This window comes from Sus scrofa, chromosome 9 (genome assembly GCF_054392235.1).
Source record: "Sus scrofa isolate SSC_HxYL_T2T_F1_AM1 chromosome 9, Sscrofa_HxYL_maternal_Yorkshire_Landrace_v2.0, whole genome shotgun sequence".
In the NCBI taxonomy this organism is placed as follows: domain Eukaryota; kingdom Metazoa; phylum Chordata; class Mammalia; order Artiodactyla; family Suidae; genus Sus; species Sus scrofa.
The window spans coordinates 74,714,540-74,737,392 of NC_139391.1; the positions used below are offsets into that span (position 1 = coordinate 74,714,540).

The following is a 22,853-nucleotide window of genomic DNA, read 5'->3' on the forward strand; positions in this document are numbered from 1 at the left end:
GATTGGATGGGATCCACCCACTTTAGGGAGGTCAACCTACCTTAGTCCATCTAACAATTTAAATATCAGTTCCTGTTGTAGCTCACCATGTTAAGAATCCCACATAGTGTCCATGAGGATGTGGATTCAATACTGGCCCCACTCAGTGGGTTAAGGATCCAGCGTTCCCACAAGCTGAAGTTTAGTTCACAAATGAGGTTCAGATCCAGTGTTTCTATGCCTGTGGTGTAGGCACCAGCTATAGCTCCGATTTGACCTCTAGCCTGGAAACTTCCATATGCTGCAGGTGTGGTTGTAGAAAGGAAGAAATAGAAATTTTTTAAAATATGTATATCAGTCTCCTACAGAAACACCCTCACAGATGCGTCCAGAATAACGTTTGACCAAATGTCTGGGCCCCCATAGCCCAGCCAAATTGACATATAAAATTAACCACTACAGCATTTTTCCAAATAAATACAGATAACTTTTAAGTTTTTATGAAACACTAATGCTTCCCTTGTGGAAAATTATGAACAAGATTTCTGCAGTATTAGAAAAGCAGAGAAAATGATTAACTTTGAAATACAGAAAGAGAACAGAAATATATTTCTAAGAAAAAAGTCAGAACAGCAAAAATAGAATCTTTAAATCTTATGTCAGACATAAAATTTCTTTTTAAGTAGCATTCTTAATAGGAAAGGGACTATCTTTCAGGAATAAAACAAACATCCTTTGAAATTCTCTGTCCATAAGGGCTCCGTAGAAGCCAAGAAGTCTATGACCTTTCAAAAACAGAACAGTAAATAATCTAGTTAACAGCACATAATTCCTTTTGGAATTATATTATCAAGGGCATAGAAGGAGAAAGTTCTTTCATTCTGATAGTGATCTATTAAGAAATCATAAAATACTACTATAATATGTAGAATACACAATTAACTCTTAAAAATGTAGGGGTTAGAAGCAGCAACCCTGTACACAGTCGAAAATCTAAATAGAACTTCTGACTCCATAAAAACTTACCTTTATTATTTATTAATGGCCTCCTGTTGATCAAAAGCCTTACCAATAAAGAGTTGGTTAACACTCATTTTGTATATGTATTATATGCTAGGTCTTTACAGTAAAGTAAGCTGGAGAAAAGAAATGTTATTAAGAAAATCCTAAGATGGAGTTCCCCCTGTAGCATAACAGGCTCATCAGCATCTCTGCAGCACCAGGATGCAGGCAGGTTCAATCCCCGGCCCAGCACAGTGGGTTAAAGAATCCAGTGTTGCTGCCCCTGCTGCACAGGTGGCAAGTACAGCTCAGATCTGATCCCTTGCACAGGAACTGCATATGCCACTGGAGGGGGGAAGGTGAATATAAAAAAGAAAGAAAGAAAATAGAGAAAATACACTTACAGTCCAGTCCATGCTATAATAATCAATACCATCAGTTATGTTGTCTATTTATGAGACAAATCATCTGTCAGTACCTACATCAATATTGTCATATGATGAAAAATGTTGCAGAGGTTATACTCGTTAATAACACTAGACATCGAAAATGAAAATATAATGCGAAAAAGAAATTTATATATATTTACAGGTATAATGATGATGCATTAATAACAAAGAAGTAGACATATGATTGCTTTGTGATAGCCTAGTGTAATCAATATAATTGCTTCACGGTAGCCTAGCCCATACACTAATGAATAAACTGTCATAGAATTTTTATGGTATACAGTAAACAGTCACATTCATAATACAGTATTATAAACATTGTTAGTTTTGTAACAAAACACCACCCTGTGATAATTTCTTCAACTATCAGAGGAAGAGGAAAAGAGAGGCAGGCATACTGTATGGTTATAAAATCATGGACTTGGAGAACAGACTTGTGGTTGCCAAGGAGGAGGGGGAGGGAGTGGCATGGATGGGGTGCTTGGGGTTAACAGATGCAGACTATTGCCTTTGGAATGGATTAGCAATGAGATCCTGCTGTGTAGCACTGGGAACTATGTCTGGTCACTTATGATGGAGCATGATAATGTGAGAAAAAGAATGTATATATGTATGTGTAACTGGGTCACCATGCTGTACAGTAAAAAATTGACAGAACACTGTAAAGCTATAACAGAAAAAAATAAAAATCATTATACAAAAACAAAAAATAAATAAAAGATTAAGAATTATAAGAGAATACTGTATACAGCACCGTATCAATTCCTCTATAAAAGTCTATATTTTAAAATATTGTTAATTAAGATTACACATTATTGTCTTGATAATTGGAAAATGTAAGTAAACCAACAACTAAATATTAAAACAAATCATCATATTCCTTTATAAAATATGCCACAATTTAAAAAAATCTTCTAAAGCAAAGATAGATGTGGCAAAACAAACAAACAACTTTATATGGATCACTGTCCCCACTCTACGGATGAGGAAATGAAGAACACAGGGTCAAGTGGCTTACCCAAGGTCAGTTATGCCGTGAGTGATATGATTGGTATTAAAATTCATGTAAAACTAAATCACTTTATAGAAGAGGTTGGTTTAAAGCATCTTTTTTGGAGTTTCAATGAATGTTTTGGAATAAGATTGAAGTCAGCATCATGTTGAATTGTGATAGATGGTGAGTGAATAGATACAGAGATACATACATAAAGAGACCTCAGTGCAGAATTTAAAATAATGTTTAAAACAGAAATCTAACCAACAGCACTTGAAAAGGATTATACACCTAACTGAATAGGATTTATCCTTGGGGTGAAAGGCAGGTTCAACATATACAAATCAATGTGATATATATAACACAGTGACAGAATAAAAGATTCATGGTCGTTTCAAAAGATGCTTCTCAATAGAAAAACATTTGATATCTGTTATCTGTTAATGATAAAAAAAATCTCCACAAAATAGGTATAGAAGGAACATGATAAAGGCCATGTGAAAATTCCACAGCTGATCTCATAATAAATGAGGAAAATTGAAAGCTTTTCCTCTATGATCTGATACCAGGAAAGATGGCCACCCTCACCACTTGTATTCAACATAGTGTTTGAAATCTCAGTGAGAGCATTTAGACAAGAAAAAGAAAAGGCCATCCAAATAAACTGACATAATTATGTATGTATTAAACCCTTAAGACCACAATAACACTGCTATATAGCACAAGGAACTATATCACTTGTGATGGAACATGATGGAGGATAATGTGAAAAAAAAGAATGTATGTAAATGTATAACTGGGTCACTTAGCTATATGGCAGAAGTTGCCAGAACACTGTAAATAAACTATAATAAATTTTAAAAAAAATTAAAATATAAAATGACAAGAAAAAAGGATGAAAACAACAACTGTTAGAACAAACAGTCTAATTCAGTAAATTTGCAGGATATAAAATTAAGATTCAAAAACCAGTGGTATTTGTATGCATTAACAACAAACAATTAAAAAACATTTTTAAATAGAACAACAGCAACAAAAAGAACAAAAAACTTGGGAAATGACTCAACCAAAGAGGTGACAGACTTGCACACTAAAAATTATAAAACACTGATAAAGGAAATTAAAATACACACATAAATAGAAAGGCACCCCCTTGTTTATCGATTGAAAGAATTAACACTGTTAAAACATCCATACATTTTAAATGATCTACAGATTCAATGAAATATCCATCAAAAATCTCAATTTAATCCTTTTTTGAAATGGAAAAAAAAAATCCTAAAATTCAAATGAGAACACAAAAGAGGAGTTGCCATCATAGCTCAGTAGTAACAAACCCAATCCTTGGCCCCACTCAGTGGGTTAAGTATCTGGTGTTGCTGTGAGCTGCAGTGTAGGTCACAGATGTGGTTCAGATCCAGTATTGCTGTGGCTGTGGCATAGGCTAAGGCTGCAGCTCTGATTTGCCCTCTAGCCTGGGAACTTGCATATGCAAAGGGGGGAGCCCTAATTTTAAAAAAAGAAAAAAGAAAAAAACACAAAAGACTCCTTATAGCCAAAGCAACCATAAGCAAGAGCGAAAAACCTGGAGTATTACATTTTCTGCTTTTTTAAATATATAACAAAGCTACAGAAATCAAAACAGTATGGAAATGGCATAAAGACAGACATTTTTTGTCTGTCTTATTTCTGACATAAATAAATAAAGGAAATAAAATGTATGCCATTAAGATCAACTAGACTTTGACAAGAGAGCCAAAAATGCACAATGGGGAAAACAGTAAATGATTTTTGAAAAACTGGATACACACAGAAGAATGAAATTGGACTTTTATGTCATACTTACTCAAAAATCAACTAAAATGAATTAAAGATCTAAATATAGGTCTAAAGTGGATAAACTCCTCAAAGAAAATATAGAAAACAACTTTCTTGACATTTGTTTTGGCAACAATTTTTTGGATATGACACCAAAAAACATAACCAACAGAAGAAAAGAAAATAATGGCATGAGATTACATCAAATTAAAAATCTTCTGCACAGTAAAATTAAACAATCAAAAGAGTCCAAATGTAACCTATAGAATGGGAGAAAATATTTGCAAACCATGTATCCAATAATGGGTAATACCCAGTAAGTGTTATATATCAGGAACTCAAATAATTCAACAGAAAGAAAAAATGATTTTGAAATGGAAAAAAGACCTGAATAGACAACTTTCCTAAGATATACAAAAGGTATATGAAAATATGCTCAACATCACTAATCACCACATCAGGGAAATGTTAACCAAAACCAAAATGCAATATTACCACACACCTATTAAAATGGCTATTATCAAAAAAGACAAAAGATAATAAAGGTTGGGAATAACATAGAAAAAAGGGAACCACTGTGCACACTGTTGGTGGGACTGTAAATTGGCATAGCCATTATGGAAAACAATATGGAGATTCCTCAAATTATTAAATATAGAATTACTATATGATGTAGCAATCCCACTTCTGGGTTCCAAAAGAAATGAAATCACTATCTCAAAGAGATATCTGCACTCCCTTGTTCACCACAGCATTAACTACATAAGCCAAGAGATGGAAACAATGTCATTTTCTATCAACAGATTAATGCATAAAAAATATGATATACATGCATATAATGGAATATTATGCAGCCACAAGAAAGAAGGAAATACATACATTTGTGATTACATGGATGAGCCTGGAGTATAGTAAGTTAGGTAAAATAAGCAAGACACACAAAGACAAATGACCTCACTTATATTTGGAATCTAAAAGGTCAAATTCACAAAAACAGAGCTGAATGGTTGTTGCCAAGGATGAGAAGAAGGGGAAATGAGAAATGTCAGTCAAATGTCAGTCAAGTTTCAGTTTTCCAAGATGATTAAGTTCTAGAGATGAGGACCATAGTTAACAATACTGTATTGTACACTTGAAATTAGCTAAGAGGGTAGATCTTAAGTGTTTTCATCACACACACACACAAAAAAAAAGCAAGAGGAAGGAAGGCGAGAAAACATTACCATTACACTCAAGATGATGGATATGTTAATTAGCTTGTGGTGAACATTTCACAATACAGACATACATCAGAACCTCACTCTGGAGTTCCCATCGTGGTGCAGTGGTTAACGAATCCGACTAGGAACCATGAGGTTGCGGGTTTGATCCCTGTCCTTGCTCAGTGGGTTAACGACTCGGCGTTGCCGTGAGCTGTGGTGTAGGTTGCAGACGCGACTCAGATCCTGCATTGCTGTGGCTTTGGCGTAGGCCGGCAGCTACAGCTACGATTAGACCCCTAGCCTGGGAACCTCCATATGCCGTGGGAGCGGCCCAATAAATGGCACAAAAAAAAAAAGAACATCACTCAAGTTCCCATCATGGCTCAGTGGTAACAAACCCAACTAGTATCCATGAGGACGTGGGTCCAATCCCTGACTTCACTCAGTGGGTTAAGGATCTGGAGTTACCTTGAGCTGCAGTACAGGTCTCAGACGTGGCCTGGATCCCACCTTGCTGTGACTGTGACGTTGGCCAGAAGCTGCAGCTCTGATTATCGACCTCTAGTCTTTGAACTTCCATATGCCATGGGTGTGGCCCTAAAAAGACCAAAAAAAAAAAAAAAAAAGAAATCACATGGTAAGTCCTTAATACATGAGCTTCTATTTGTCAATTGCACCTCAATAAAACTGGGGGAAAATAAAACAGATATCTGATCTGATATTTAGAAGAAATATTATCTTCTGAAGAGTTATTGTCTAGCTTCATTTTTATTTGGCTTAAGACTAGGTTCAATACCAAATTTTACGCATGCCAAAGATATCAGAAAATATGGAAATTTAGTTGAGTCTTTATCTTATTTTATTTCAACACTAGAGTTGACCTTCAGAGCTAAAATTTTCAAAAGCAGGTCCTGCTATAACATGGCCCAGTCACCCTAAATAAAAGTTTTGTTGGACTGATGTGAAGGTTGGCTGAAGGGTAGCTGAACAGATTCAGGAGGAAATCCAGCATTGTTATCAGAAGATAGGAGCAGGACACCACAACTCCACATGGAGAAATTCTGCCAGGAACAAGATAAACGCCCACCACCAAGACCAACTGACAGAGGGCATCACAAGGAACATGTGAAATAAAAGACAAACAGAGCCAATTCAGGTCAATGAGGCCTAATGAAAGACCAGATGAGAGGAGGGATAGAAGCTGGCCAAGAGGAGATGCCTGTCTAGAGAACAGCAAATGAAAGAACCCACTAAAATTAACTATGAACAAAAGGTTGTTCTCACAAGCCAACCCTCCAAGTGATTGAAATGCAAATGCTTTACATGGAAGCATTTTTTTCCAAATAGAGAGAATATCTAAAATGAAACTTTTCATAATATCACCATTTTTCAGAGATAAAAGTGACCCTGAAACTCATTTTGACTTAAGGAGAAATTGCTTAATATTCCACTAGTTCCCTGGATTTAGTGGAAACATTGAAAAGCAACATGATAGTTCTGTGCTGTTTCCAATAATTAAACAAAAACAGAAACAAGCAGAAAAACAAACAAACAAACAAACACCTTCCTGGGATGAAGAACTACAGTACAACTATACAACTGCCCAGAACCAAACTGCTCACCGCAGTTAGGTGTAGATAATGGAGCAATTCAAATACCATCCACTTTTGACAGAAAGATTTTATGCCAACTTTGAATATACAAAATAAATAAAGCCAGAGAGTAAAATAAGACTTTGTAAAGCTCTTCTTTCTTTCATATCTATTGGTATAAAGCAAGTTATTCTTCTTTTGCTAAACACTTTATTAGGAAAAGACTAGAAAAGATATCAAGCACTGGTAGTTATAATAACCAATCTCCTTTGAAGAAAAAGCTAAGGAGGAACTAATATTTAATTACGCACAATTTTTTAAAGCTGGATCAGGCCCCACTAGACTTATAAATGCAAAATACTTAGCACCATAATATTTGCTAGTAATACACATCCATTAGCTAAAAGCCCTTTTATAGCACAGTATTAGCTTAGCTGGAATCCAATTTATGAAAAAACCTCCTGTATATTCTGATATGCAATAATGCATTTCAATTCCATCCTGACATGAAATCTCTCAGGTTCCTTTATGTTCTTTTAAATAAGTATCATAAAACATGAGTAGAAGTGCCCTCCTAGGTCTCTATTCAAATGTTCCTTGATTTGTAGATTTCATTAACCAAATCAAAAAAACCATGTTTTGCCAGTGTCACAGAGTGGGACAAAGTTGTTAACTTTGCTTTGTGAAAACCTGCACAATGCCATTTAAAATCAGCTTTGTTTGGGAACCTTGTCAAAATCAGAAATGATCTTTTCTCAGGGCTAGGCCTTTTTGATTGTTTTTTTTTAATAAGCAGTAAGATGGATGTTTTAACAAACCTGGATACAGAAATGAGTCAAAGGAATATTCTATTCTTCCCTTTCTTCCTTCCCCTAAGGCAATGCTTTAAAAAAAAATTCAATTATATAGAAATACATATTTATTGTGAAGTCTCAAGAAACTGTGATGACTAAGGGAGACTGTTATACACATCAGAGAATCTTCTACTTTAAAATACAGGATAATATGTCCAATTAAAATACATATCATTTATCACACTGTCTACCCCCAAAGTTTACATACCAAGAATTTTGTATACATTTAAAAACAGCTTTGTGGGAGTTCCCAGCATGGCTCAGTGGTATCCAACTAGGAACCAGGACGTTGCAGGTTCAATCCCTGGCCTTGCTCAGTGGGTTAAGGATCCTGTGTTGCCATGAGCTGTGGTGTAGGTCACAGACATGGCTCGGATCCCACGTTGCTGTGGCTCTGGCATAGGCTGGCGCTACAGCTCTGATTGGACCCCTAGTCTGTGAACCTCCATATGCCATGAGAGCAGCCCAAGAAATGGAAAAAAGACAAAAAAAAAACCAGCTTTGTGGCCTTTATTCTTACATTTTAAGAATATTATTCAGTTTATACTGTTTATTCACAAAGGCAACAGAAATAAAAGCAAAAATAAACCAATGGGACCTAATCAAACAAGCTTTTGCAGAGCAAAGGAAATCATAGGAAAAAAAAAAAAAAAAAAAAAAAAAAAAAGGACAACTTACAGAATGGGAGAAAATAGTTTCAAATGATGCAGCTGACAAGGGCTTAATCTCTAAAACATACAAACAACTTACACAACTCAATAGCAAAAAAGCCAACAACCCAATGGAAAAATGGGCAAAAGACTTGAATAGACATTTCTCCAAAAAACATATACAGATGGGCAACAAGCACTTGGAAAAATGCTCAACATCTCTGATTATTAGAGAAATACAAATCAAAACTACAATGAGGTACTACCTCACACCAGTAAGAATGGACATCATTAATAAGTCCACAAATAACAAATGCTGGAGGGGGTATGGAGAAAAGGGAACCCTCCTGCACTGTTGGTAGGAATGTAAGCTGGTACAACCACTATGGAAAACAGTATGAAGGAACCTTAGAAAACTATACACAGAACTATTGGGCATATATCTGGACAAAACTTTCCTTAAAAAAGACACATGCACCCGTATGTTCATTGCAGCACTATTCACAATAATCAAGACATGGAAACAACCCAAATGTCCATCAACAGATGATTGGATTAGGAAAATGTGGTATATATATATACACAATGGACACAATGGAATACTACTCAGCCATAAAAAATAATGCCATTTGCAGCAACATGGATGGAACTAGAGACTCTCATACTGAGTGAAGTAAGTCAGAAATAGAAAGAAAAATCCCATTTGATAGCACATATCTGAAATCTAATATAAGGCACAAATGAACCTTTCCAGAGAAAAGAAATTCATGGACTTGGAGAACAGACTTGTGGTTGCCAAGGGGGAGGGGGAGAGAATGGGATGGACTGGGAATTTGCAGTTAATAGATGCAAACTATTGCCTTTGGAATGGATAAGCAATGAGATCCTGCTGTATAGCAGTGGGAAGTATATCTAGTTACTTATGATGGAGCATGATAATGTGAGGAAAAAGAATGTATACATGTATGTGTGACTGGGTGACCTTGATGTACAGTAGAAGATCAACAGAACACTGTAAACCAGCTATAATGGAAAAGATAAAAATCATTATTTTTAAAAAAGGTGTGGTATATATATACAATGGGATACTACTCAGCCATAAAAAAAAAATGAAATGCCATTTGCAGCAACATGGATTGTCATGCTAAGTAAAGAAAACCAGACAAATATTGTTTTATATTGCTTATATGTGGAATCTAGAAAAAAAATTCAAATGAATTGATTTACAAAAGAGAAACTAATACAAACAGACACAGAAAACAAACTTATGGGAGCCAAAGGGGAAAGGTGATGGAGGGATAAATTAGAGGAGTTTGGGGTTAACATATATATATATACTACTATATGTAAAATAGATAATCAATGAGAACCTACTATATAGCTCAGGGAACTACACTAAATATTTTGTAACAACCTATAAAGGAAAAAAAACCTGAACAAGAACATACACACACACACACACACACACACACACACACACACACGCACACACACATATGGACATATATATAAAACTGGATTATTTTGCTGTACACCCAAAACTAACACAACATTGTAAATCAAAAACAATTTAAAAAAAAAACTGTGAAAAATAAATTTCTGTTCTTTATCTTTTAAAAAAATAAACTAGAATATTGGTGAGTGCTGGCCTTCTTTGACACTGGCTTTTTTCCATGTACAATGTGAAGCCTTTGGAAGATTTTAAGCAAAATGTACCAGGAAGCTATTATTGAAATAAGAGCAAGAATTATGGTCGAGCAAGAATTTGGACTGGTTGTAGCTAGGTAAATAAAGAAAAGAAGTCAGAAAAAAAAGGAAAGGGATCAGATTTTTAATACAGATATTTTAAAAGAGGTGGGTATAGCTTATTGACATACTGGCTGCAAATATGGAAGAAAAGAGTTAAAAATGACTTGATTTTCTTTACTTATTTTCCTTTGGATTGAGCAGTTTGGATAATCTGAGATAAAATGACTTGAAGGAAATTAGATTTGGGATTGAGGTGAGAGATGAGAACATCTATACTTCTATTTAGACACATTAAGTTTGAAATACGTATTATATCTCCAAATGAGGATTTCAGATAAGATGCGGGATGTGTGACTGTGGGGCTCAGGAGAGTAACTCAGTTTAGAGAAACAAATTTGAGACCATCAGTGACTAGATGGAATACAAAATTTAGAAATGTCACTGTTTGACATTTTCAAGGAACCAGAGAGACAATGTTTAAATACAGATATATCTCTTAGTGACTACTTTTAAAAGACAAAAATTTAGATAAAAAATTTTCGCTTTCAAGGAAAACTGTATTTTGAAAGTAACACATTAATAGAATCAAATTATGAATTTGCATCAGGATACAGATACAATTTTTGTTTGAAATAATTCAAATATGGTGCTTCTGGCTATAAGAAGATACAATACCTTTTCTGTAAATCTTAAATAGGGAAAGATATCACTATCCAGTATGATGTATTTTCTGATTTTAGCTCTTAGAAAAACTAAAACCTGTGGCTCAAAATTTAAAGTGACTTATAAAAGAAATAAAGTTTCTTTATATTATCCACTAAAGCCTAATATTAGGTACCTATAGAACTAAACCAAATCATAGTCAAAAGGATTATTTATCTTCAAAAGGTTTATTCTAATTTGGAAATGATTATATATATATATGGAATATATATATATATTTGGAATATATATATTTGGAAATGATTATAAAAGTGCTACATCAAATAAATGTTTCAGATTTCATTCTTGGTTCAAAGTGGCCCGTCATCCACATATATATATATTTCTAAATTTTTTATTCAGTGCGTGAACAAACGTTTAAAAGCTTCAGTACCAGACATTAAAAAAAAAAAAAAATGCCTCAAAATATTTTCAGAGTATCTTTCTAGCTTGAATTCAATACAGCACAAAAATGTTCACCAGTATATAGGCTGTTTTAGAGGATCCCAGTTTGGTTCTTTCCCAATCAGTGTTCTGAGTTTATACATCTTATTACCAAGTTTCAATTGAATTCTTTGTGGAGTAGGATGATATTGCTTTTGTTTCTTTGCTAGGAATTGCTTCATCCTGAAAGTCTGATGGGAAGATAAGGCAAAGCCATAAACCTTTGCACATTTACTGCTCTGACTAAAATGGAGAGGAAGGAAAAGAGGGCATATTTATATTTTAGACATTGTAGATTTCTTTCTATAATGGACTAAAGAGTTGATTTTACCCAAGTTAACAGATCAACCAAGCAACTATCAAGTGATTGATCTTAATGATTTGTCTTAGACAAATTTCTAAAGTCAGCATTTGGTTGATACAATCATTGTTCAGGAAAACAAAAGAGCATTACCAGAGCTTTAGGTAAAATGAACGTAAAAAGGATGTAAAAGGCACCCATATTAATGAAAAGTTATTGAAAAATATAAAATTCTTCCTAGGTATTTAAATTGTGTTATTAATAATTTCTAATAAGCTTCTTGGTGCATAAATACACTGTCTTTAATTAAAATCCCAGTGAGGGGTCTTTATAGCACTATTGATCTCTTCTCCAGTGACTATTTTAAAGAATCTGTATTGGAATGGAAACGAGAGTGTTAGATGACACGAACAACAGGAAATCTTCAACTCCCCATGCACCAGCATATAAACAAATGCTGCCTGAAACATTGTAATTGAGAGTAATTTAATTAATATCAGCCTCTTAGAAAGCTTACATGTCGATCCTACCCTTTCTTCAAATAAGGAAAAAAAATGAATTCATATATTCAGTGTATCTAAGTCCATTTCTCTTCATAAACCAAGTCCCGCATGAAAAAGGAAACTATTTTAAGGACATAATCCTCAGCATGGTAATCACAGCTCTCCTTGAGAGAGAGGATGAATCTCCACTTAAGCCCCACAAAAACCCTAGTGTACTTTGTATCATGCTGTACACCTCTCTGTTTCCCCAACCTATGCCTTTGTCTGCCATTGTATTCCACTCAGAATCTATTTTCCAAGTATTATACATACTGAGGCCTATTTCTGAGGATACTTTTTCCTTATAAATGTCAATGACCCTCTTCTATGTTTTGCTTTGGGCAAATTCTCAGACACACAGGTATACACCGCACTTTTGAAGTGCCACTGCCCTGCCACACCTCTGCTGAGTGCTTACCACAACACAGTCATACTGTTATTTTGTGTTAATTTTACCCATTCTGAATAAGAAATAAGTTTCCTTAAGCCCTTCCTCAGAGGGTCAAGTAGCAGTTGAGGATAGACTGGAACAGGGGTCAAAAGACTTGAATCCGAAACCCAAATGCCAGCAACATAATCTCTTTCTTTCTCTAAATTTCCATTTACTCATCTGTAAAATGAATGGATCATAAATTATTATGCGGTATGAGTATGAGGTTTTAATTGCTAATGTATGAGAAATCTTCTCTAACATAAAGCAGATATAAACATAAAGTATTATTATTTTTCATCATCTAGAATGTACCTATTTTATGGTAAATGTCCAAAGGACATTTTTACAGTCTTATCAGATTGAGGAAAGGAAGACATAAACTATTATGAAAATAGTAAATGTATAACAGGTCAAGATCCAATTGGAGATCAGGCAAGTAGGACAAAGACCTCAAAGATATGTAAGTGGGTTGATGTCAATCAAGTAAACACTCTTACATCCACTTGCCCATTAAGATGACGTGCTGCCTTTATGGCTCTGCAGCACACTTGTCACCAATAAGGACAGTCCATTCTATCTAAAGGGGGTAGAAATAGATGGAAAATGCAGTTTGATCATAAAGGCAGAAATATGTGTTACAGAGGAGATGACATCTGCAAGTCTATTATCAAGAAAAAAAAAACATGGAAAATATAAACTCAGATGTTTACACAGAATAAATAGTCCTATTTATATACCTTGGTATTTACCATATTATAGCATAATATAATAATTGATGTTCATAATAATGAACCTGAACCATCGATCGCTTTAAGTATACTCTGTATTCTTTATTTAATTAGGTGGAGGTGCTTGTAATACTTGACAAATGTATTTCACACAAAATTGTATAAAAATGAAGAGGTTTCAGTGCTTTCATAATTTGGAAAAACTCTTGTGAAAGCAAGCATTTGCAAAAATAACAGATAAATAAAATGTTGCATTAATTAAAATTTTTATGTAATGTAATGTAAATGTACAGGAGAAGCATTCAAAAACTGCTGGGGTTGTCAGGGAAGATTTTTAAAAGCTGGTAATGTCTGCCTTCTCCTTGGACTAGTTGGAAAATATGCATGCAAGGAGATGGAATTTCAGGACAAAGAAACACCATTATTAAAGAGACAAGGCTGAAGAAAATGAATTGGAGAGCAAACAATGGAGCCAGCATGTAAAGAGAGACTTAAAAGCCTCTAAAATGCAGAGAAATGTGGTTTTAACAGATCATTATTGGGTCATTGAAAGCTTCTGAGCTAGAAGCAATCTGACAAAAAGCATTATTTAAGCAAGCCTGTTTTTGTTTGTTTGTTGTTTGCTTGTTTGTTTCATCGCTTGTTTTTAAGAAAATACTGAATTAGTAAAATTGGAGACAAGGAAACTAGTCAAGTTCTTCGTGTCACTCAGCTGTCAAAGTCTAGGACATGAGTGTTTTGAAAATGGTCTTTCCTTCCTTTAAGCATGTGCCTATTACTGAAGCAATTCTATGAAAAGAATTTACCATCTAGATAGTATTAAAATTTATATGAAGGAATAAAAATTAATTATTAAAATTCTTTGATTTATCACTAGCATGAGCAAAAGTATTCCTTTTCATGGTATTTGAAAAATGCAAGGAAAAATTTTGAGTCTCTATGAAATCATTTATCAGTTAAAGATTTTTTATCGCAAAACTACTCTGCAACTAATTTTAAGACATTTTGAGCATTACACACGAGTACTTAAATACCAACTTCCAGCATAAAAACTAACATATCACATTAAAGTTTGATAAACCTCCTAGAAATAATCCTAATAGAAAATCATTCTCTAAAGAAAGGAAAATATCAGAGATACACTGACAAAGGAAGCTTTCATATGAGATGTTTTATCTGTAAGTCAAAAAAGCAAAATTTAATGGTGTTGCTACTGTATCCACATAGACAAAACACAAACATAGTGACAATTTCCTTTGTCTGTGGCCAGTAAAATAGCTAGTGAGAAGATGACCCATTTAAACTACAGCCCCCACCAACATCCTTGTTTAATGAAGATGAGCGTATTTGATATACATCTATTTCACAGAAACACTCTAAGTTCTTAGAAACACAACACAGATTTTTATTTCAAATGCATAAGGCTACATTTATTGTCCAAAGCTGGTTTTACGCTTGTGGAATTTTCTTAACAGTTTCAGATGAGAGAGTTAAAGACAATCTCCTAACAGAATTGTTTCCTTTTTTAGAGTTCCCATTGTGGCGCAGTGGAGAGGGATCCAACTGGGAACTATGAGGTTGCAGGTTTGATCGCTGGCCTCGCTCAGTGGGTTAAGGATCTAGCGTTGCTGTGAGCTGTGACGAGACTCAGATCTGGCATTGCTGTGGCTGTTGTGTAGGCCAGCAGCTGCAGCTCTGATTCAACCCCTAGCCCGGGAACCTCCATATGCTATGGGTGCAGTCCTATAAAGTCAAAAAAGAAAAAAAAAAAAAGGAATTGTTTCCCTTTTTTTCCCTCTTTGGGATCTCACTTAAGCATTGATATAACATCACTGACCTTGGCCAAATGGCAGGAGAAAAAGTGACTAAAGCAAAAAAGTATTAAATACTGACTGTTTTCTCTGAGCCCTTTATGTGACCAACTTAATCTGTTCTGAATTCTCATAACCCTTGCTTCTCCAGATAAAGATCAGGCTGTTTGCACAGCAGCCGATGGAGAAAAGTAGGAGGTGCCATTAGGAGGCAGTACCCTCAAAGCATTTAAGTATTTAAATACTCCCTAACATCCTCATTTGTAAACTCTAACTCCCTCAACAGAAATGACTGACCATTGGCAGGACTTAATGAATGATCAATAAAAATTATTTTGTTTTGACCTTAATGGGACCTCAATGTGAATGTTTCTTAGAACAACAAAATGCAAATTTATCTAAATGCCAATTTCCCCCATTGTTGCCTTCGGTGACTTTTCATTAAACCTCAACTACTGATTCCTCAGATCAGTAATACATAAGAGGCTTCCTAGTGGCCCCAGTTCTCTGACTCTTCCTTTCTCCCCTATTTTTGATTGCTGGCAAATTCAGGAATTTTCTGAAATTTGCTGGATAGATTGAAAAACCCTTGATGGTGCTTCCTACCCCCAGTGATAAGGAAAATAAACCTTTGTCTTTTTCTTCACAGTAAAGAAAGCATAAAAGGTTAAAAAAAAAAAAAGAATTTTCATCTTTTTCTCTAAGAGTGGGATCTTAGAAAATAAACTAGGGTAGAATGTGTTTATTTATAATGTTATCATTACAGTCTCTCCTGCTTTGAGGAAAACTAAAAGGCCTATCTGTCCACTGTTTAATTTGTCAACTATTCATGAAAGTGCCTTTAAAGAAAACATATTCTGCCAGACACTGTGGGAGATTTAGAAAATAGTGACATACACTTCTGTTCTAATTGTAGAAATAAGACATGTTTACAAGAAATTATTTCAAGGCTGAGTATGTCAAGAGAGGCATTAAAAAAACAGTCACAGGGATGGTTCAAAAAGTAAAAGAGGCCACCTCTATTCGAAGAACGCCAGGAAATAACTATCCTGTCACTACAGTGCTGTGTTAAGACATATGTCCTAAGATCCATTTCCTTAATCACGGAACACTAACAAAAATAATAACGATGATGATGATAAGTGTATATTAATTATTAATGATTAATTTATGAGCTGAGAGCAAAATCTAAAAACTTGGATCAAAGGCCAGGCAAGTTTTGATAGAGGGGAAGAAAGGCTTAGATCTAGAAAAACCTAGGAAGCCAATTTAAAGGTTATAGTGGTAAATCTTGAGCACTGAGGGATATAGCTTGAAATGATCAAAAGGGGTAAACTGTCAAATCAGATTCAAAGGATCAGCGATGTTATATAGAATTCAGCCATACAAATAATTTCAAGGAGACAGGAAATCATGAGAAAAGGAAAGAAGGATGGGAAAGACTGGGATAGCCAATGCCAGGCCTCAGATCCTTTTATGCTGCTTTAGTGCCTGCTCTGATCTAGACTTAATACACGAGCTTTAAGTGTTGCATGCAAAAGCATTACTTTCCTAAAAGAGAGAGATTTCTGTCATGAAGCATCTCCATTTTATACACAGATGGTTACATCACTCATGTGATGTTTTCCGGGTAACCACGACCCATAAATTCACACAGGCTTAATATAAGCAATCCTAGGAGTTCCTGTCATGGCACAGCAGAAACGAATCTGACCAGGAACCATGAGGTTTCGGATTCAATCCCTGGCCTCACTCAGTGGGGTTAAGAAATCGGCGTTGCCCTGAGTTGTGGTGTAGGTCGCAGACACGGCTCGGATGTGGCATGGCTGTGGCTGTGGTGTAGGCCTATAGCTGTAGTTTCAATTAGAACCCTAGCCTGGGAACTTCCATAGGCCATGGGTGCAGCCCCAAAAAGAAATATATATATATATGAATATGTATATATACAATCCTAAATAGCTTAGATATATGTCTTAAAAATACTCCATGTATAAGAATTCTCTCGCTAGAACACATCATGGCTGTGTTTGCCAGATCTGTTTTTAGAGTTTTTGCAAGGGTTTTGATAAACTTTTCTTTCCAGGGGCATCCCATAGGAAAAAAAGAAAATGTCTTGCAGGTCTATAACTAGCATTGTCCTTTCCAGTCCACACCCTGACATTATTCCATACCTCCTTGGCACTTCTTGAGTTTCATTATGTGTCTTATAGCACTTTATATAGGAGAATAAGTCCACCGATATCCTGACAACTACATAAATTGAGCCCATCTGGTAGAGAATAAGGATTCCCCCCACAGATCATGTTAATTGTGGTCACATCCCTTCATGGGTCTTTTGATACTCTCCTGCAAGTTTGATTCTATTTTCTCCCTCATCTATACTTTTTTGAACCATTTATATGTTTTGGTGAAGGTATTTAATTGTGTATATAATTATTTATAAAATAAGGACAGATTCATTCATATTTCTGGCCAAGTGATTTCCATACATACTGTCTGTGAGCTTCAAATCAACCTCCCCAAATATTTTCTAATTGTTGTATAATTTCATCAATTAACGAGCCATGTGTTATACCCTATAGCTTTGGCAGAAAGATTAAAGTAACACTTAACACACCATGAAATTAGTCAAAATTACAGTGGCATTCTTCATTCCTTCCAACAGAAGTGACATTTCCCCATGTTCCACACATTCACATTGATTGGGATAGTGACTTAGCAGGTATTATTTTGGACATCCCAAATTCCATTTGGTTTTTGATATAACCATATCCCAGACACCCATGTACAGGTATTTACAGACATAGATTAGGTTACTTTTATCATTTTCTAACATCATTCCTATACATCCCATAGGTACAACACAGTGTGTTCATCATCTGCCTCACCCACACCAGTTACAAAGAGAAAATAAATTAATTTTACATCCTTGACTCCTGGGTCATTAGAAGACAGTGATAAAAGCTTCACTGTCCAATGACATCCCAGGCTAGACTTTGAACACTCTTGGCCACTGGTCTTTAAAAATTTCATATTCAGAAGTGACTGGGATATCCGATAGTCCTTCCTTGGTGAGGATACAAACCCTCTCCTAGTGTTGTCAATGATGAGAGTGCTCCCATTGAATAATTATTCAGAGTTCATTTACTTACAGCTTTACTAGCCTCTCTACAGTGATTTTTGAAAGAGAGCTCCCTCTAGTGTCACTGTTTGGCCTAACAACCCTTTCTTGTTAAAATGATCATCTAGAAACATTCCAAACTGATTCAATACCCAAAAGCCATCTCCTAAAACCTCCACAGAATATCTATAGTGGCAAAGCCATAGTTTATCAAGGTAACACATATGTTGCCACCATTTAACATGTATTAGGTTTGTATGATTTGTAAATATGGTCTGCAATGAAAAATACTGTGTGCCATATGAGGCTGTCAACTGGAGATAATCTACCCTCTATTATAGCTCCATCTGATGCATCATGATGCTTCTCATAAACATCCTTTGTGTACCTCCAAAGGAGACTCACTGGTAATTCTGGATCACTGGGTTCCAGTTCAGCTTTCTTTAAATGTGTTCCATGCACATTTACTCTTGATATATTCCAAAGGACAAATCAAGCTCTCATATGCTTGGCAGAAGGCAGCAATCTGCTTTCCATCATATATAGGCAGCTGCTACAGCAATGTATCATCATGACTTATGCCCACACGGAATGCTGACGTTCTCCTTTGGCATCTCTACCCAGAGAGACTCAGTGGTAGCATTTCTCTCAAGTCAACTGAGAAACAACCAGAATGGTAAATACAGCCTGTAAACATGGAACTGAATGAGAACTATAGTTAGCTGCAGCAAGTTGATTCAGGAGAAAATGCTGTATTACCTCTTTTCACAAATTATTCAGAGTCAAATTTCCCTTCTTTAGGGGAAAAAAAAAAAGAGAGAGAGAGAGAGAGATCAAGAAGTCCCTCCCAGCATCCACATTAGTCAACAGCAGACCTGAGAGAGAAAGCTTAGAGTAGTATTCCTTGGCTCTTATTGCATTCTCCCCTGAGCTCATGCCCCACTTCTGTTTGCTAGAATGTTCCCCCATTTCCATTTGTTACCTTGCCACTCCCCGATCTTTTTCTTCACAGTTGGGTTTTCCAACCCACCCACAGGCAATAACCGAATCCTTCGTAATACCTCTTCTTGGCTGACTCCCTGGAATAATCTGTCAACCCATAAAATCTCCTCCACTCAACAGGACTAGAATTATTGATATGCCCCTAACTGTTAATTTTAAGAATCCCTGGCAATAATGAGATTCCTGGAGTTCCTGTTGTGGCTCGGTGTGTTAAAGACCCAACGTTGTCTCTGTGAGCACGTGAATGCAATCCCTAGCCTCACTCAGTGGGTTAAGGATCTGGTGTTGCCATAAGCTGCAGCATAAGTCACAGATATGGCTCAGATCTGATATTGCTGTAGCAGTGGCATAAGCCCCCACTGCAGCTCCAATTCAACCCCTAGCGTGGGAACTTCCATATGCTGCAGGTGCAGTCTTAAAAAAATTTTTTTTAATTAATTTTTTATTAATTTTTTTTTATTAAAGGCTTGCTGCTAACACTTTCTTTTTCATAGATTAGGGGAAATACGATGGGCTGAAAGGATAGTAAGTCAAAGGAGAATATTCCAATAAGAAGATGCAGAAATGTCAAATTTTAGCCTAATTCAGCTTTGTCCAGGATCACACTTATTAAAAATAATGGCATGATTTTCATCATAATTTCATTCAAAGTTTATGAAGATTCTTTTCTCAAATTTCTATTGTTTATGAATATATATTGGGTTAGGATAAAACATTAAACTCTAGGTAATTATCTCTCCTGACATTCTATAGTGGACATGCATATTCTATGAGATTTTTGGAGGAACTTCCCTGTAGGAAGAAGTTCCGCAGTAGATAATTAGGAATAGGAGAAAAACCATGATTCTGGGAGTTAAGACACTGCAGTCCTTGTCTAGCCTTTACACTAAAGTGTTGGGAACCTCTGGGAAAATCGCTTGCTGTCTCCATGTTTGTTTCTCCATCTGAGAATAATGTTGGAAGAGGATTCTTTTCCTGTATTATTTGTGGTATTTTAGGAAGATAGTCATCTTTGATGGCTTTCAGTTGCCTACAGAATCAGGTCCCAACTCCTTAGCAAGGCACACAAGCTACTTCACAATCTGCCCTCAAATAACACTCCGTTTTGACTCCAGCAAACTCTTTCTGTGAAGGGCTAGACCATAAATATATTTACCTTTTTAAGCCACGTGGCCTCTGTCTCAACATCTAAGTCCAAAAACAGCCACAGACAATGCATAAATGAATGAGTATGGTCACGTTCCAATCCAACTTTACTTATGGACACTGACGTGAATTTCATTTAATTTTCACATTTCACAAAATATTATTTTTCTTCTGATGTTTTCTCAACAATTTGTACAGTTTATGGGCCATACCAAAAAAAATCAGTGTGCTGGACTTGGCTTGTGAGCCACAGTCTGCCAGTCTCTAACATACACTGCTTACCCCATACTGAATATCTTACTGCTTTCCAAACAATTCAAGTATTTCCAAGGATCAGTGCACTGCACATAATGACCCCTTTGCCTCAAGCATCTTTATTTCCACATCCCTCTTCTCGCCTAGAGAATTCCTCCAGGCCCAACAATGCTTGCTCATATATTCTATCATTCCCCCAGTCTCCTATAACCTTTCCATCTCAATAAATTTACTCACTTAAGCCACTCGACTCATCCTGGACTCTTTATTTCACATCTTGCATCCAATCCATGAGCAAATCTTTCAATTACTCTCTTCAAAAGTATGTTCCCATGTGGTTGTCAAGGGGGTGTGTGGAATGAACGGGGAGTTTGGGGTTAGTAGATGCAAACTATGACATCTAGAATGGATAAACAATGAGGTCCTACTGTAGAGCACAGGGAACTAAGTCCAATCTCTTGGGATAGAACATGAAGGGGGATGATATGAGAAAAGGAATGTGTATATGTATAGATAGGTAGATATAGATATATAGATATATATGTTACTGGGTCACTTTGCTATACAGCAGAAATTGGCACGACATTGTAAATCAACTATTCTTTCATTAAAAAATATATCCCCAGACGTATACTTCTCTTCATGATAGTCTGTGACATCATTACCTCTTATGTGGTCTACTGAACCCCTCTCCTAGAGATCAGAGAAGAGAACACAGAAGCCCAAGTAGTTTTCAACACAGAAGTCAGAATGATTCTATAAAAATATAAGTCAGGTTACAATATTCCTCTGCTCAAAACCCTCCAATGACCTCCTCTGTCACTCAAAGTAAAAGCAATGTTCCCACAAAGCCTAAAATCCCTACATGATATAAAAATTCCCAATTATTGTCTTTCTGATTTCATCTCCTACTACTCTCCCCTCCACCCACCCCAGTCCTGCCACAGGGTTGCCTGGCTTTCCTGAAACATGCGGACAGGTTCCCACCTCAGGACATTCTCACTTGCTGTTCCTCATGCCTGAAATGCTTTTCCTACATGTATTTGCAAGGATCACTCATCTGCTTTAGGCCTTTGCTGAAACGGTAAATTCTCTGAGGCCATCTCCAAACACATTTTAAAGTTTCAAAAACTACATCCCCAAACCTTCATATCCTCTTTTCTGCTTCATTTTCTACATCATGCTTACACTATTTGACATACAATATGTGTGCTTTTTGATTTATCATCTCTCCCCACCAGAATACAAGCTTCAAGAGGTCAAGAAATTGTTCCTGCTTGTTCACTGCGGGACCTCCAAGTACCTAGAACTTGGTAGGTTTGCTGATTCTGTACTTTGTGCAGATTCTACTACTGAACCTTTAATTCCAAATTCTTACTTAACATCTCCATGTTCTGATGTCCCTTCAATTGTTACCATTTCAAGATATCCATTAAAGAGAAAATATACTCACATGTGACATGACCATATCAAAAACTTACGTGGGATCCTATGCCTTGACAGAACTTGCCGTGAATATCAGTGTTAAAATTTTAGGGCCTTCTAAGGAGGTGTTTGGATATCAGAAGTATAAAAAATGTAGTTGCTTCTAGGTATTTAAATCAAAAGGAAAGTATAAAATGCATTTTAATGACTTTAAGGGGATGAAAGTACTCATTTATGTTACATTACAAACTATTACTTTCTTTGGCATACTTTCTCTGACACAATCTAAAAATCCCCACTTAGAGTTTTACTGTATTAAATCAGTCTTACAAAACAGTTATCCACACAGGCCCTTAAGCAAAGTACCCCCTCATTTGCTATCTCTTGAGGATGCTTTTAAAAAGCTCAGTTAGCAAGAAAGCCACTTTTCTACTAGCAGGGCATATATAGCCATTGATCCAGAATAAAGACCTATATGCCAACCAGACTAAACCCCCAGGGTGCAAGCAAGTTAGTGCTTTTATGAAGTAAAGTTTTTGCCAGGCACGTAAAATTCCTTTGGTTAAATCATTTGGCTTCATTAGATGTACACTTGAGATGGTAGACTTCGGTTATTAACTAACATTTCAATTACATTAAGTTTAACTTATCTCC

General features: G+C 35.8%; 1 protein-coding gene across 4 annotated transcripts in view; it reads right to left on the reverse strand.

Moving 5' to 3' along the window:
- LOC106504949 (uncharacterized) overlaps positions 1 to 22,853 on the reverse strand; it is a 631,734-nt gene that overhangs the window by 339,760 nt on the left and 269,121 nt on the right. The window contains exon 3 of one of the 4 annotated variants that reach the window (XR_014815756.1): positions 1,195 to 1,326. The exons of the other annotated variants lie outside the window; for them this stretch is intronic. The gene's annotated coding sequence lies outside the window, so the exon portion shown is untranslated. Of the gene's footprint in view, positions 1 to 1,194; positions 1,327 to 22,853 lie in introns of those variants that run through there. 4 annotated transcript variants of the gene reach the window in all.